Consider the following 18830-nt stretch of genomic DNA (forward strand, 5'->3'; position numbering starts at 1 on the left):
ACAGGCAAAAGCCTAAATTACTTAGTAATGAAAAGCCAAGTCAAGCGATGTTGTGTTTGCCCTCATCTGCATGACATTGTTTGTTTGATTTCCAGGATTTAGAGATCATACTTTTCCACCTAAAACTGTTTGTGTTTGTTTCTCCTGTTTCCTTTTTTATACACTCTCTACTCCTCCCAATTACCAGAAAAAATGAAATTTCTGATCAAATTATCAAACTCTTCACAGTTTCTACTTCTGCTAGCTTCCTGTCACATTCTAGTGAATACGTGAAACAGGACACATTGTGACTTTTATGAAACTTACATACTATTGTCTCTGGGTTTCCTTCTGCAACAAAAATATTGATAGACGCTATCATGATTGCGTTGGGTTAGAATCAAATATATTACTTGCATAAATTTAAACATTTGATATAAAACTTTATTTTATCTTTGAATTTCAAAGAAATTAAAAGTTTCATGTAGTTTAAAAATTATTGTGTGCTTTGGGCATTCTACCTTCTGAATCGGACAGGACATATGATTTGGAAACCCTATTAGGACTCTCCATAGGCTTCAAACTCCTTTCCCACTGAGCCTCTTACTCATTATGCTTTAACTGCTGCTAGACTTTACAAACCTATGTTACATCCAGCGAAAGGGGCTTTGGAACAAAGATATCCTGTGTTTCTCTCTTTCCACAGGCGTCCATGAGCTTACTCTCTTCTCTCATTGCATTTCTGATGACTGTATGTTGTAGTATGGAATTTATCTGGATGGATCCAAAGTTTCTACCCCACTTTTGACCATATAGTTCCTGGATAAAAAACACACACAACTTATATTTTTTACAATAAGCCTTAATCATTACTACAGCTGGGCAGATATCTTCCCTCTATGTATTTAGAATCCACTTTCATATCAATAATCCCCAGTTATTACTATGTTTCATCTGGGCTGCAGTTAATTACAATTGGCTAGCCCTCAGGGCCATGCTTGCTCAATTCCTAATCCATGGCATCTTCCCCCCTTCTCCTCCTCCTCTTCCTCCTCCTCCTCCTTCCCCTCATCCTCTTCCTTCTTTTCTTCCTTCTTCTCCTTTACCTTCTACCTCTCCCTCGAGTTCTCCTCTGACTCCCAAGGCCAGAAACCCTAAACTCAGATGTCTTTATTGTCCAGCTATTCGCTGTCAGTATCCTTATTTACCAATGAAAATTAATTTTGGGGCAAAGTCACACAGCGTCTACTTGTAGACCTTCTCATCTCTGGGGCAACCAGTCTTGAGGAACCAGTATTAGCTTTAGAATGCAAGCAGCACCAGGCCAACCCATTACAACTTTACCTAACAGTTATCCTATCTGACCAGTGTCTCTACCAATGTCCCAAATCCCTAGTCTTTCAGAATTATTCTTCTATTGTCCAATTTTGTGAGTTCAATAATTTAGAGTTCGCATATGAGCAGGGCAGAAGGAATTTGCTTAGGAGTTTTGTGATCCAGTAGAACAATACAAGTAACGATAATGAATGATAGTATGTAGCAATTAAAAAGGATTTTGAATATATTTACCATAGAGAAATAGTACCACTGGATAGAGGAAGTGGAAGAGAAGGAGGAAGTGTTGGAAGGAAGGGGAAGGGAGGTGGAGGAGGGAGCTCCAGGAAAGCAAAGTGTATGTGAAAATACCATAGATACAGATACTAGTTTGTATACTAATTTTTAAAAAAAAGAGAAATATCAATGTTTAAGGTGTGGAATATATTTATGACTCTGATTTTACTGTCTAATTATTACATGAATCAAAATGTCATATTCTTGCTCATAAATAGGATATCTCCTTATATTAAACATAGATTTTCTACTTTCTTCTAAATACTGGTTTGAAATAGCTTCATAGCTTATATTAATTTCTTGAAAAATCCTGATGACTACAATAAGCTATTAGTGTTGGAAAACCAGGGATGATGTATTCAGTAGTATTCACCTCTTCTCCTGGGCTCACTACACCCTTATGTAGTCCCCTTCTTCAATTCACGGAAAATCAGGGATGCTCTAAGGTCGTAGGAAATCACTCTGATTTCTTTTATTTCCTTACTAGAAACAAAACTTTCCTTCTTCCTATTCAAACCACAGAGAAGTAATGGAGAGTAAAATAGATTAACTCCCTATGTGTCAAACAACCACAGGGCCATACTTCACCGCTCTCATAAAGACTGTTCTGGAAGAACCAGCTACAACATTCCAGGACTTCATCTACGACACTTTATTCTAGAAGAGTAAAACAGTAAATGGCCAAAATTATTCTAGAGGTAACATGTTCCCATTACCATTAGACGCCAATGAGTTGTGCTGGGACTTTACAGGATTTCTGATACGTTCAGCAAAGCTTAATCTCTTCTGTTTTGCCATAAAATTGTGTGCCTCCATTACAACATTTTTAAAACTTTTTAAATTTTATTTTAATTAGGTATTTTCTTCATTTACATTTCCAATGCTACCCCAAAAGTCCCCCATACCCTCCCACTCCCCTACCCACCCACTCCCACTTTTTGGTCCTGGCGTTCCCCTGTACTGAGGCATATAAAGTTTGCAAGACCGATAAGAGCAAATACACTATGTGAGTTTGAACAAAATTTGCTTTGGAGATGAGAAACCTGGGAAGCAAAAGGACTGAATTAGATGTAATAATCCAAACCAGTCTGGGTGTGGGAATGGCATCTGTAAGGAGACATGAGTTCTGCTGCACAAACTTGGAAGGTTTTGAGTTTGACTTCATGCACCAGACATCAGTGGAAGAGATGATTCTGTCTAAATTGGATGCACCGTGGAAGTAGGTTGACCTACTAGGAAACTAGTGAAATCACCTGGGCCAAAAATAGAAAGGGTCTGCATGAAGATATAGAAGACATGAAGATGGGTTGTGTTTTCCAGACTGAAGTACACACTCATTCTTTCTTACTTCAGGTGCCATGTTGGTGAGAGCCGACAAAGGTCACATTGAGTCGAGGTACATTGGCTTTCTCTTTTGCAGTCATGAAAGCCAGGAGCTTAATGGAGGGGCTCTAACTTTACTTGCTAAGTAATGATGAATAAGTAATCACATTGTTTAGAATATAACAAGTTACTTTATTTGTAAAGGTCTTACTTTTATTCATATATGTGTGTATATGTATATGGTTATGTATGTAGGTGCCTGTGGAGACCAGAAGAAGCCTCCTGGAGCTGAAATTACAGAGTCAGTAATTAGCAGCCTTATATAGCTTCTAGGAACAGAACTCCAGTCCTCTGGAAGAGCAGCAAGTGCTCTTAACTGTGAGACCATCTCTCTAGTCCCATAGTGTGAGTTTTTGTGAAACATTTATATCAAACATTTAATCTTACTTACTTTATAGTATAAGCAGGGTCTAAATAGGTTCTCATTAAACAGTGGGGATTTAAGGAGTTCTTATGAATAATTGAATAATAATGAAACATTTCCCCCCATTTTTAGATGTAATATTATACTAATCCATAGATTTGACATTAAAAAGGTCATAATACATTAAACCACTGCAAGTGAACATATCACACTGAAAACTTTATTGAAATGATTGTTTGTGATTCTTATTGTCCACATCCTGATCCCTGTATTAACTGCCCTCTGCACCCAGACATTTCCTTTGTTTTATGCATGGGAAGAAAGGCCAGGCTGAGCAGCACATATGTGCCTTAATGGATAGAGGAGGAGCCGCCTACCCTGGTGCCTGGGCACATGAGTGCCTTTTTTTCCCCTTTCCTCCTCGGGTCTTAATTAGCATTGGTGATTCAGGCTGGCTACATTTTTCATCCAAGTTTTTCTTTCAAGTTACGAATCAATAACTCGTTAATGAAGCCAGGAGAGAGAGAGAGAGAGAGAGAGAGAGAGAGAGAGAGAGAGAGAGAGAACGAAGCATTCTTAAACGTCTACTACCACTCCCAGAAGCAAACCAACAAGCCTGGAGCTTCAGAGAAATCATTCAGCTAGCAAAATTGTGTGTTTGCTGGGAGGGAGTGTAATTGATTTAGTGAGGAGGATTGTAAGACCTTTAAGTATTCAGTTCAACACATAGTATATCAAATGTTGCTTTCAGTAGTATTAATATTTGCATTATGATTTTCAATTTCATATTCATGAAATGTCATATAATACAGTCTTAATAAAATGTTTCTAAAGCTATCGTACATCAGAGGAGGCATTAATTCAACTTTCTCTAGATGAAGTTGTTTAGAAAAACATTACGCCTTAGACCTTCCGAAGAAGCTGAGTGGTGGTGGGGGGTGGGGAGGAGGCTGATCATTAGCATTCATGCAGATACCAGAGAAGGTCATTTGCACTTCTGTGCCAGACCTTTCAAAAATAAAGTAAAAAAAAAAAAAAAGGTCAGGTCTCAGCTCACAGTTCAGAGCACTGACCACTAGGTGGCAGAAGCGCTCCTTCTGCTAACTCAGCCTCTCCTGGTGTGGGCTGTAATTAGGTCAGTGTAAGTTAAAGTAGGGCTGAGAGATGAATAAAGTAGATTTTCTCCTCTAGAACACACTGCAGTTTAATTTCACTTCTTTCTACAGTGTGCGATGAAGGTGGACTTAACTTTTAAAGGCAAAGAGACAAACCACTGCCAGGATAAATGAGAAGACGCAGAGGGGGCAGCTGGCACCACACAGGAGAGGAAATGCTTTCTGGCTGGTTCCTAATTTTCATATCCGGGTTATCGTCAGAAATCATTTTCAGAGGTAAGGTAATGAATGCTTTATGTAAGGAAGAGGTGACTCCTGAAGCCCAAAGGGGTGGGCTTGCTGGTGTTCAAAAATCCATTCCCTTTATTGGTGATCCGTGCAATAAAGATATTTTATCTTTGATGATGTTTCATTTATTTATTTATTTTATTTTTCTAATTTTGTCAGCAGCCAGAAACATGTTAATCTGAGGAAAAGCTCCACACCCCTACACAGACTTCCCTTTCCTGCCGACTGACTGAGCCAAGGAGGAAGAGTTGCTGAAGGTGAAAGTTGAAACCTCCTGCTCTTGTCTTGGTGGCTCTGGGGAGGACAGAAAGATCTCAGCACAGGAATCTAGCTCTAGCATTAAAAATGCAGCAGGCCACCATGGAGTGGTGTCCCCCAAAAGCATCTTGCTGCTGTGGTCACTTACATGAGGAACAGCAGAAAATTTGAACAATCACAGGGAAAATTTATCCTTTACCCAGCCCCAGCCGCTGACCATAGCATTAAATGTGTGCAAGGTCGGTTTCTGTTCTTTGTTTTTGTCTTTGAGAAAATAGGGGGAAATAGGATTTAAGTTAGACATACTCTAGGTAGAAATATTTCCTGATTCTAGATTCTCTATAGTTTGAGAGTATCTAGCTGAATGCAGTGTTGTTCCTTTAAATTACAGAATGTGTCACAGGTAGTTCCAAACTCAAAGACAGAGGAAGGGCAGTTGGTGACATAATTAAAAGAAAAAAGAAAAAAAGAAAGAAAAAAGAAAAGGCACACAGTGTAATGGTCAAGGAGAAGATGAGGTGAGCACCACGATGTGTCTCTGACAGATTGAGATTCCCCAGATAATTTCTGGGTTTTCAGATATGATTCTAAGATAGAAGCCAGGTGCTTTTGTAAATTTCCCCAGCATTGTCAGTTGCTAGTGTCAGTGCTACCCCCAATTCTTCTGCCTATTTTTCAATACCTCATGTCTGTACACACTGCTATCTGTACTGCATGTCAGATGATGCCAGAATCTGTGTGCTGTTCTGTGTTCATATGTTTGTCTCCAGAATCACAAGACAGTCATATTAAATCTATATGCAATATGTTATATGACTGAATTCTCTGTTCTGTCAATGATGTCCTCTGCATGGCTCAATATTGTAAAAAAGAAAACAATGAAAGGAGACTGATGGAGAGTCGAGTAAGAAGCAAGTGATGAAAAGATCTGAGAGAAGCATCTTGAAGTGTGGTTTTAAGGTAGAATCAGAAAACTGTAGTTTTCTTTTCCAATTGATTATTCTAACAGTTCCATTTGTTGATAGATATGAGGTAGATATGAGACAAACAGATGTTCTGCTATTGAAGAGAGTAGAGGCAGAAAACAGTCAACAAATTATAATTTACAAAGACACTGGGCTGATGCTTGATCACATATCTCAGTGATCAGCTACAATCTTATCCTGAAATATCATCGCCAGCTAATCAGAGATGTGGACAGAGTGGCAGATAACCAAAGAGTAAAAACAGTTACATAGACAAGGTGAACTAAGGAAAAAATGTTTTATTAAAAACTATTATTTCTTTGTGAAAATGTATCATCTCTACATTTTCATTTTTTTGTTTTACAATGTAATGCCAAGTTGAATTTTAGAAAAGAAACATGTTGATCATTGAGAAGTGAATACTTCTTCAATGCTTTTAAAGCTCTGAGCACATTTTAAACAAGTCTGTGATGCAGAGCTAGAAACAGCATAGGCTGTCATTTTGGATGTAGGATACACAAGAGTTATTGACTTTTTAAGTGGGTTCAGAGATGTTTTGATGGTCTTCTGGTCTCCTAGCATCTTCTCTCTTTTTTTCTATTATCTTATAATATGGAGACTTTGTCCTTATTTCCCTCATGTTCCATTTGTATGCACAGGTCATATGAATGCCATTGTTGCTTATAACTGTAGCTTGCTCCTTGTGGATCCTGAAATGCATTATATTGAGTGATTCTTGCTGCACACTATTTTTTCAGTTTTTGAACTAATTTCAATTTGCTAAGACTAAGATCAGGGATGTTGTGAGCATTCTTTATAAGTGTTCCTTCTAAATTTTATATATATTCACATACAAAAACATCCTGAAGGGCATACTGAATAACATGTATGCTTTATGTTTTTATACATGAAAGTATGAATTGGATGCATAGGCTAACATTTTTAATAGTGTTGCATAAATATCACAATTGCTCTCTGGCCTTGTCATCCTTTAATAATTCTATCCTTTCCACTTTTAACCATTCCATTTTCCCTCCTTTTTTATAGAAATATGAACAGACCATTTAGATTTTCAATCAGATAATACAAATGGTAAACCTAGTTAGTTACTGCAAAATAGCTTACCTGTTTTCTTTTAAAGAATTGATCAGTTTTGTTTTGTCTTAATTTTTATGATGACCCCCTGGCTACAAGAGTATAATAAATTTTATGTTAAAAATTATAAAACTGAAATTGTCAAAGGACAGGCATGGTCTTGTATTCTAGTTTGATTTCCTATTGATTTGAAAAGGTATTCTAACTAAAATAAACTTGAGGAAGGGATTAATTTATTTCATTCATACTTTCAGGTCAAAAGTTATCATCAAGTGAATACCGAGCAAGAATTCCGAACAATAACTTATGTGGAGGTGATGTAAAAATGCTGCTTACTGGCTTGATCATTGACTTATGGTCAGCTAGTTTGCATCTATAGACCTGTCCTCCCTGCGAGGAAATAGTGCCACTCACAATGGAATGAACCCTCCCACATTAGTCATCACTCAACACAGTCTCTCATGAGCATGGCCACAGACACATCAGGTCTGGTAACCTCTCACTGAGAGTCTTTTAGATGACTCTATGGTATGCCAATTTAGCAGCTGAAGTTATCTAGGACTCTTCACAATATTTTGCTATATGAACATCATACTAACGGCCATCATTGGGAAGAGAGGCCCCTTGGTCTTGTAAACTTTATATGCCCCAGTACAGGGGAATGCCAGGGCTAAGAACTGGGAGTAGGTGGGTAGGGGAGCAGGGCGGGTGAGGGTATAGGGAACTTTTGGGATAGCATTTGAAATGTATATAAAGAAAATATCTAATAAAAAAAGGCAAAAGAAAATAGAGTTCACTATGCCTCTACCACTTGTACTAAGTTGGATACTACAAAACAAATGGATCTCATAGAGCAAGAAACTCATTTGTTTTCTTTGTATATCCATATTACATATTCTTTAGAAAGAGTTAAGGGGTATATAAACCGGAAATGTCTGTGCAAAGAAGTATATATTTGATATATATGTTGATTGTATGCATAGAATCATCACCTAATATGTGTACTAAATAATACATAAAGACAAAATCTTTGCCATTTAATCCTACCTTTTTCTGTAAAACTGAGAGTTACGTTGTAGAGTTAGCTATGTCGTTGTTAGTTCAACATAGTTGTCAGGTGTCTTCCATATGATCACTCATGTCTCTGGACAAAAGAGTATTAAGTAGACAAAGACATCACTTATTCTCATTGTAGGTGTCTTGGGACATGCCCATGCATTGGCAGGAAAAAATTACCAGAAAAAAGCATGTGCACTTAACAGTAGGGTGAATTTATTTATCTTTCTATGTCTCTGTACCAACTTATTCAAACTCTTAGAAGATATTAAAGAAAAGGAAAGCTAAATAATTAAAATTAAATTTCTAAGAGAAGTGTTTTGTAAAGTCACCATCAGAACTTGTACTCTCTTTCATGAAGATGATCATCCTAACCTCAAGAAATGCAGAATATTTAATCCAACTTCCTAAAACATCACAATTGAAATTTTGATGCTATAATTTAAAGTATTCTCTTTACTTAGTATTGTGATTAGTATTTCACATGATATTTTTTCTAAATATTCTGATATATAATTTTCATGTTTATTAAGACATTTATTATACTTGGAGTAACTTGATCCTGAATTACATTAGTTATAAATGACCTAAATTAATATTATCTCTTTTAATAACTCACATAGTTGATTGATAACATTTGGGTTTTTATACTATTAAAATAAATATGTAACAGACATGTGAAGGGTTCTAAAAATAAACTATTTGAAATTAAACACACATACATATATGTGGAGAAAAATGATGTTTTATAAAAAGTACATGAACATCTAAGTTGTTCTATTGTATGTTATGCAGAATTGATCAAACATGTGTTTGAGTAATTATTTCTCAAGTATTTTGTGTTTCATAATATCCTGTTTAGTAAGAAGTTATTGATTACTATATACAGTGTTGGCTATATAAGGCATGCACTCTACTGGACCATAACAACAACTACAAGGTATCTGGAATGCACCTGAAACAGTTGGCATCTTAGATGTCAAATAGTCCTTTGTCTACAAGAGAAAATTCAAATACATTGTCTAACTCTTTAAAATATTTAAATATCGAACAAACCGTTTTTATTCAGTTGTGTCATAATCCTTAAAGATTTGACATGTCATTGAAGATTCACAGATAGAGAATGCAGAACTAGAAAGGTGTACTTCAAAGCTATGGAAAAGGACATTATTCTTTTATGGCCTAGAATTCAATAAAGTTTCAAGTACAAGGTGGTATTTTATTAGCCCTTGTAGGTTTAATGAAGGAATCAACAGCAAGTGCTCAGCACAGGACATAGTAATTCAGTATTTTCCTTATTGCTATACCTCAACCCACCACTTAAAAATCATTTTAATATTAAAATTTTCTAAAATTAGATTTATAAAAACCTAATTGAAAATTAAGTAGCATATTGACTTCAAATATTCAAAATATATAAAGAGTGTAAGTGTTTTTACTTTTCTGCCCTTATTTCATTACAGTTTCTATCAGGAAACAAAAGTAATTGTTGCTGAGTGTGCATATTAATGGAAGTTATATAGAAAAAACTAAAATGTTTTAAGTGACAAGAAAGGCTTGACAACTTCTTATCCTTTAAATAGTGTGTGTGTGTGTCAGACATGCATGCACATATGTGTGAGAGAAGGAAGGTGAAAGTTTATGTAATGTTGTTTCTGGGCATAAAAAACAGCTTGTTCTTGAGTATGCTAATAGCTTTAGAAATAGCAACCGTTACCTGCAAGAAAAATATTTTGTTTTCTGCTTCTGTTATTCATTGTCTTTTATCTAATTACTTAGCATTTTCATAAGTAAGACATCACAGCTTAAAATTACTGGTTGAAGGAACATGCTATTGACAACTGGGATTTCCAGAATCTGATTCTCCAATTTTAATGAAATATGATCACTACAACAAACATGTTCTCACATGCAGCCTTCGGCATTCTCTGGAGATTAAAAGGAAGCTTTGACAGATAAACATCAAACTGAAATCTGATATCCAGGCAGTCTGAATCATGTTTGCCTTGTATTCCCATATGGTTATGATAATTGCTGTGGAATAAGGCCATTATTGTTTTACAACAAATGTTTTACTTACAGATGCATATTCAGTGCACCTATACATAGGTTTTATTTTAAACTCTTTACAAGTGACATTTTGCTGTTAGTATATTTTGAGCACTGCTTCTGTCATCAGCCATACCATAAATCTCTTTCTCCTGCTTATCTTCCATCTGCTGGCTCTTCTGCATCAGTAGTAAGTTTGTTGACCATCTCAGTCATTGTGCAAGGGAATGAGTCATGGGTCCATATGCTCTATGCCCTTTTGTTCTTAAAGTGACTAAAATTGTAAGTTTAAGAGTTCAACCCTTTTAATTCAGTATTGTGAAACATTGCTTTTTTTTTTTTAAATGAAAATAAATTTCATGAGGTGCAAAGAATATACAGTATATCTATGTGATGACAACACTTGTTGATATATGCTAATGTGAATGAGGGAACTATTACAGGGTCCCATCCATAGGTAAACTACAGGTAATCCATGAATGCTGAGAAAAATCAGCCTTCTTCATTGATAAGATTCTCTTAGGTTATTGAATTCCATGTAGTCAGTCTGTGTATGCAGATTCCTCTGTAAAAATGATAATTAGGAAGATGTCATTAAGAAAGGGAGGAGATAAAGGATGGGAGGTATAAGGGTGGGAAATATTACATATAATAGAAGTGTTTTAAATCCCCCAAAATAATTAACATTATTTTAAAAGATATTTATAATTTGGATGACAAAGAATACAAAGAGTATAAACAAACAAGGAAGACAAAATGTAATCATAAAATTCACAATGAAAACAGAAGTCAGGAAAACAAAATTGAAACAAATATGCCGAACAAAAACCAGCAAGCCAGCTGGCACATTTTGATCTATGTTCATAATTACTTTAGACGTAAACACATCAATTGGAAAATGGGACACAAAGCAAGACTGAAGTGTGTCCTGTCACAGGAGAGTAAAGATGCATGAAAGCAGAACACAATGTGGTATTTTGGATTCAATCCAGAAGCAGAAAAGAAATATTATTTGTTAAAAATTCTTGCTATCTGAAAAAAAATAATTACAAAATATTTCAGAGGGTTTTTCCTTTCCATTATTAATCTTAAGAGATTTCCATTATATATTCCATTCAAATACATAACTTTGCTTCAAAATTTAACAAATTTAGAAGAAGACTTCAGAAATAGTCTTAAAACTATTTCTCCAAATAGTTATAAAACTGAAAACTTCAATAACTAATAATCAATATACAGCCCTTGACATTGATCAGCAAAATGGAATATGGAGAAAGGTAAGCATCAACCCAGATACAAATTCTTCAGTCTTCAATGATGACCTGCATGCAAGATGTGTTGGTACAACAGTGGCATGAAGCTTATGGCAGAAACCAACCAATCTCTGACTCGTTTTAAGGCCCAATCCATGGGATAGAACCAGTACTTGACTCTGCTTGGGTGGTCAAGAACTGGAGACCAGATAGGCCAAGTAGTTAGAGGAAAGTCAAGTGCTACTAATTTTCTAAAAGAATGACACTTAATGGAACTCTACTATACTCATAAACCAGCCTCTTGCCCAGCCATTGTCAGAGATTCTTCCTCCTGCAGTAGATGGGAAGAAATACAGAGCTGACAGTTGGACAATGGGCAGAGAGTGAGAGAGCCTTGCTGTTCTATTCAGGAAGAAACTTAGAATACCCAATATATAAGATACAATTTGTGAAACACATGAAACTCAAGAAGAATGGCAATCAAAGTGTGGACACTTTGCCCCTTCTTAGAACAGGGAACAAAACACCCATGGAAGGAGTTACATAGACAAAGTTTGGAGCTGAGACAAAAGGATGGACCATCTAGAGACTGCCATATCCAGGGATCTATCTCATAATCAGCTTCCAAACGCTGACACCATTGCATACGCTAGTAAGATTTTGCAGAAAGGACCTTGATATAGCTGTCTCTTGTGAGACTATGCCGGGACCTAGCAAACAGAAGTGGATGCTCACAGTCAGCGATTGGATGTATCACAGGGCTCCCAATGGAGGGGCTAGAGAAACTACCCAAGGAGCTGAAGGGATCTGCAAGCCTATAGGTGGAACAACAATATGAACTAACCAGTACCCCCCGGAGCTCGTGTCTCTAGCTGCATATGTATCAGAAGGTGGACTATTCGGCCATCAGTGGAAAGAGAGGCCCATTGGTCGTGCAAACTTTATATGCCTCAGTACAGGGGAATGCCAGGGCCAAGAAGTGGGTGTGGGTGGGTGGTGGAGTTGGTGGGGGACTTTTGGGATAGCATTGGAAATGCAAATGAAATAAATACCTAATAAAAAAGAAAATATCTAATAAAAAATTGAAAAATAGTTATTTCCCAACTCATTTAGCTTCACAGACCACTTCCCTTTTCCCTTTAGATAGGCAAGTATTTTCCCATTTCTTCCTTTCTTTCTAGGCAGTTACGTCCTTTTTAGTCCCATTGTTCTTACTATATTGTTTTATATACAATTTATTCCCATTTAAATTTTCAACAATCACGAATGCACTTTAAATGTCAAGAAACGAGTTCATTGTATTTATTGAGACGATCATGCAAACATTCTTCTGATGTCTGTCAATGGGAAAACATCAAAGGTTTTGTGATTTACTGCAAGGTTACTTAAGGTAGTTCACAGTTCTGCGCTCTTTTCCTCTTCTACACCACTGGGACAGAGTCTCTCATGTGGGGTTCTCAATTATGTCTGTGAGCCCCTCATCTATGGTTTCCTTTCAGGTAAAATTCTTATGAAAGTACTTTCACTCATGTTACAGTTGGGGGTGGGGTTCATTTCTGCTTCTTTCTTTCTTGTCTTATAAGAAGTTTATTACTTTATTAATAAAGTACAACACCAATCTAAAAAAAAAAAAAAAACAGAAAAGAAATCAGAGGCTAGAGTAGAATTTACAGAGCATGTGTGGCTCTCAGCTAGATAGAGTGCCAGTGCAAAGGGGATACCAGACCCCATCCATAACCCAGATGCCATGTCCAGTTGATAACCATGTGTAAAGGAAAAACCAGTTTCGCCAACAGAGTCTCACTGGACTTACAAAACACTCCTAAGCACAGGCCTATGTCCAATTCAGATGGCTAATATAATGAATTCAATAGCATCACCAGAATTTCTTTGTCTTATAAGGTTTTGACAGGACTTTCTTTTCTTTCTTTCTTTCTTCCTTCCTTCCTTCCTTCCTTCCTTCCTTCCTTCCTTCCTTCCTTCCTTCCTTCCTTCCTTTCTTTCTTTCTTTCTTTCTTTCTTTCTTTCTTTCTTTCTTTTTTTCTTTTTTTCTTTCTTTCTTTCTAATAGTCTCTTTGCATTTACACTATAGCTTCTAGTTTTGTCTATTTGTGGGATTCCTGTGAGAACAAACATGGTCTATGCCTGGAAAAAAAATACTATTAAAATAAGTCTATGTTGAAAAAAAAAAGAGGAAATAGTAAATGTTTGGATGGACATTGTAGCTGTATGATGTAGTAAACTCACTATAAGATACAGTATTTTAGAAAATATTATTTATCTTTATGTGTGTGAATGTTCTGCCGACATGTATGTGTGCCCCATGCATGCCGGAGACCTGCAGATTCCAGAAATGGGTGGAAGATTCCCAAGAGCAGGAGCTACAGGTGGCTGTAATCACCTCCTAGGTGCAAGAATCTGTCCTACCTGGATGGTGGGAAATGAGTTTGTATAGATTCAATGTAGATTTTTGAGTGATTAATAAATGCAAAATTTCAAAGCTTATTTTATTGCATTTTCTATTTTCCTGATTGATTAATCTGTTATCAAGGTGTATTGCCGGTACATAGTACTTTCCCATACACATTTGGCATTTTCATCACCCCTTCATTCTGCAATATAAGCTGTATTTTGGCCTATGACGAATATCCCACTTCTGTCACTGGGGATTTGCAGATATATATTTCCCCCTAGCTAGAAATATATCCATGCTAAATACTTTGCATGTTTAACCATTCATTTTGCTATTCGAATTGCAAGTGAATATTTTTACAGGCTACTACAATAAGCTGATAATTTAGAATAAATGCATAATACTTTATTTAGCTAAAAAATGAGAACCCAAGACTCTTTTAGAATCACAGGGAACATTGTCAATCAGAGTGGCTAGAGACAGAGTTTTACTGAAAAGCCAATGGGAAACTGTCCTTCTAATGTTTGTCGAGAGAACTGCAATAAGTGGTGGTGTACTGCAATAGCTCTCAACACTTAGTAAGACTGCAAACAAGCTCTATTTTTTCTTTGAGCCAATAAAAAGCAATGTAAATAAACTAGTGACATGTGTTTGGAGAACCATATTTTGTGGTAGATTGATGGCTATGGACTTGCTGATTCCTGAGAGAAGAAACAAAATTTTCTTCTCTGAAAATGACTTGAACGCAAGCAGCTCACTGAAGGTGCAGTATAAGGATAGCTTCCAATGAATCCAGATTATTATTAACCATTTCAAATTTTTTCTTAACTTCAATGATATACTGTCTGGTGAAGCCTAGACAAGTTACAAATGAATAGTTATCTGCAGAATCACAACACAATATGGACAGAGGTTTTATATTTTCTAAACTCAGTTAAAATTGTTAGCTACTTAGTTATATGAATTATGAAGATGTATGGTTCTATTAATGAGAGTTTTATGATCAATCAAAATAATGAGACAATGTCTTGTAGTCTGGTAAAGGCTTTGTTAGTTCATGATTTTCATTTACTTTGTAGTGAGAAAACACACTTTCATATGCTAAAATAAAATGATAATGTCGATTTCCCATGGTGTGTGTTGTGTCTATGTGTATGTACGTATGTCTATGTATATGTTTTTGAGTGTGTATCTGTGTTTCCATGCATATACATTTGTGTTTGTGTTCATGTTTGTCTATATGTATGTGTTTTTGTGTTTCTATGTCAATGTGTATGTGTTTTGTGTGTCTATATGTATGTGTTTGTGTTTATGTGTGTGTATTATGCATGTCTTAGTGTGTGTGAGTTTATGTGTATTGTGTCTGTATCTATATGTGTCTTTGTGTATGTTTATGTGTGTCTATGTGTATCTGTACCTCTCTGTGTATGTATGTGTGTAGTATGTATGTCTTTGTGTGTGTGAGTTTATGTGTATTGTGTCTGTATCTATATGTGTCTTTGTGTATGTTTGTGTGTATCTATGTGTATCTGTACCTCTGTGTGTGTGTGTGTGTGTGTGTGCTGTGTGATATATACATGTCTCCACACAGGCTCGGGAGGAGAATGCTGGGATAGTATTTTTTACTCTCTATCTTATTCTCTGGAGAGATGGTCTCTCACTGACCCTTGTCCTCCTGTCCCTTGTCAGGCTGGCTTTCTAGAGGGCTTCTATGAATGTGTTTTCTCTGTTGCTTAATTTCCTCAGCATCAAAGCTACAGGTTCTTATGAACTATGTTGTTGTGGATCTGAACTTAGAATCTCAAGCTTTTCTCTCAGATATTCTCATCCATGAGACATCTCCCCATCTCCAGTGTTCAACGTCCAATATTTCAGCATAATTGCTTACTCGATTTAAAAAGCACGAAAATCATATTATTACCTATTTTTCCTCTTTTATTTATCCTGAAATTATACCATTGTAGAGAAAATAGTATCTTGAGGATTATAAATACATCTATACATATGTGGACAGGATCACATTAAATGAAAAATAGGCAAGTAATATTTAACTTTTTAGAAAACTCATTTATACATAGTTTACTGCTAACTGTATATTATTAATAAACCCATATTAGGAAGCTGAAAAAACGATGGACAAGGAAAGTCGAGAAAGAGGAAGACTTTAAGTGAGCGTCCTGTCCACACAGCTGCCAGGAAGGGTTTCATCATCTTCCTGGCACACAGGAGTAAGTGCCCAAGTCCTATCAGGAGCCATGTGAGTAGATGTCTTTAAAGAGCACATTGGATACAATCTGGCACCTCAGTGTCACGACTATAAAAGTATGACAAGTTTTTCAAAGCCATGATTTGTAATACTAGAATATTGTCTTACAGTGACACATGTAAGCATGCTTTAAAATGCAGACAAGCTTCAGTAAAGACCAAAGCTTTGCTCACACAATAGAAGAAGAGGTCTTACAGCCTGCCTCCACTGCCTTTTGTGTGTACCATGATCAAGTCTTTCTCTTTTTGGAAAATGTGCTCAACATAACTACATTTGCATCATTTAAGAGTGTATACGCTAAATATTTATAATGATTATTTTTAGTGGAAAATATAAACTTAATTTTGTTTCCTTACATTTATTTATAAAGGTAAAGGGACAATTTTCAAGATAGAGGCTTTTGAATACCGAATATAACTTACATTAGAAAATGACAGAATCAGGTTTTATTATTCTTTCCATAGACTTCTATATAGTTAAAAAGACATTGGTCTTCATTTGGATACTTGGTTTTCTTTTTTGACACTGTCTCATGCAGACCAGGTTGCATTCTAGCATACCAGACAGCCAAGAATGACTTTAAAATTCTGATCTATCTACTCTCCCACCTCCTGTGCACCCTCTCACCCAATTTATGCAGTGCTGAGGACAAAATCCAGGGTTTGTGTATGTCAGGAAGTTACTCCTTCAACTCAGCTACAGACACAATTTATTTATTTATTTATTTGTTTGTTAGTTTGTTTATTAATTTATTTAACTTTACATCCCAATGACAGCTGCCCACTCTTCCCAGTTCCATCCTTAAAAATCCCTCCCACCATCACCCACCCCATTCTCAGAAAAGAAGAGTCCCCCTTGGTACCACCCCTCTCTGGGGCATCTAGGCCCAGCATGACTAGGCATATCCTCTTCCACTGAGGCCAAACTGAGCAGTCCAGGTAGGGGAAGAGATTCTAATGGCACGGAACAGAGAATGAAACAGCCCCCACAACATTAATTAAAAATCAAATTAAATGGCAGACTATAGGGACTCTTATCTTATATCTGAATTTTCCTTATAAGTCATGTTCTATTTTGAGAAAGCATATGTCAATCTAGAGGGAAATTTTCAGTATACTGGCAATCAACAGTAACAAGATTCTGAGTAAACATTTTACTAATTATTCTTCAGTAGTTCTCTGACATGAAAGTTAATATGTCTTCCTGAATTATTATATATGAAATCAGTCAAGAGTTTTTTTACTATGCCTAAGCAAATTAAAATGAACAATCATTACACTTGGAGTCATAAAATGAAACTAGTATCTACTTAATACACAACACTGCATAAAATCCTTCTCATACCCACTCAAGTACATACCCACACACATGTGGAAACTAATACTTTGATGTCTTCTGAGAAATGTCTTTTCAACACTTTGTATTGTTGTTGTTGTTGTTGTTTGAGAATTGCATACAATTTAGTTTGCTCATATTCATCTTCTTTATGAACTACTCCCCAGTCCATTACCCTTCACATTGTCCTAATCATGTGTCAAAAAAAAAAAAAAAAAAAAACCTAAAACCTGTCAAGTGTAGTTGCTATTACTCATATACTTCTGGATGTTTGACCATCTACTTACAGAAAACTGAGTACACATCTCCTAGCAGCCATCATTTACCAATAACCCCCCCCCCCCAGGTAGAGGTAGAAGTTTGTGCCTAAACTTACTGGAGTCTCCATCCAGGAATTTCATCTAGTTTGGTTTTACAGAGCTCTTCTGTAGTATATTTGAACTGTCATTAATTCATGTGTGCAGCTGCCCTGCTGTATTCTGCAAACACAAGTTTCTTGTCCTCATCCACTGTTTCTGCCTCTTATGATACATCTGCCCACTCCTACCCAATCCACTGTCATCCTGTTTTACTCAAGACATGTCATACTAATTAAAAAATAGTATTGTAAGTGGTTTGGGGTCCATTTAAATTGGTATTATGTTAGAGTATAAACTCCACAATAGCAAAGGTTTGAAGTGATTTTGCTCACATGAATTTAGGACTGTGCTTGACATATATAGATATTTATAAAATACTTGTAAATTCATGCTAAACAATTAATTCTCAGTTAACAATATGTTTCATACAAAGAAGCAAATTCAGCTATAATGTTTAAATTTCTTCTCATATCTTATATTCTCACAAAAAGCATTTTAAAATTTCAGATTTGATTCAATTCATTATTTTCTCCAGCCAATTTTTTTTTAAGCAAGAATTTCACATAAATTCATTCATGGCAGTGTTGTGGTTTTGTTTTGGTTGTTAGGCTATAGTGGTAAATAAAGGTACTGCTAGTCTATATGCTTAAGAATCCAATGCTGGTATTATTGGTAGCATTGGAAATTGAAATTAATTATATGTAAACATTAAATACTGAATATTGGCATTTAAATGCCAAAGTCATATTAGCTCCAAAATCATCTAATAAAAGTTTTATAATAGCAATACAAAACATGTTACAAAACTCATATATTTGAACAAAGTTGTAAAACCAAATAAAAGACAATAAATTGCCTCATTTTCTCAGAAGAAGATAATTATTTATCGTGTGAGTGAGCATGTCTGAATGATGTGTAATAAATATGTTTCTTTTGGTTACATTACAGAAAAGATTAAGAATCTCTTAGTAGTGGGGACAAATACCACTTAAAAACTTGTAGATTCCATTTGTAACCAAATATTTTACAACACAAATTTCT

At 35.8% G+C, this 18830-nt stretch overlaps 1 long non-coding RNA gene across 3 annotated transcripts in view; it reads left to right on the top strand.

Annotated features, from left to right (window-relative positions):
• Positions 1–4515: 4515 nt before the first annotated feature.
• Positions 4516–18830, top strand: part of LOC115032121 (uncharacterized) — a 77173-nt gene continuing 62858 nt past the window's right edge. For 2 of the 3 annotated variants that reach the window (XR_015048510.1, XR_003837755.2), the window contains exons 1-2: positions 4516–4728; positions 4900–4997. This is a non-coding gene — a long non-coding RNA (uncharacterized LOC115032121). Of the gene's footprint in view, positions 4729–4899; positions 4998–7312; positions 7736–18830 lie in introns of those variants that run through there. The other variant, XR_003837754.2, reaches the window with a different exon arrangement.

This window comes from Mus caroli, unplaced genomic scaffold (assembly GCF_978045245.1).
Source record: "Mus caroli unplaced genomic scaffold, Mus_caroli_1 scaffold_9, whole genome shotgun sequence".
Taxonomy (NCBI): Eukaryota; Metazoa; Chordata; class Mammalia; order Rodentia; family Muridae; genus Mus; species Mus caroli.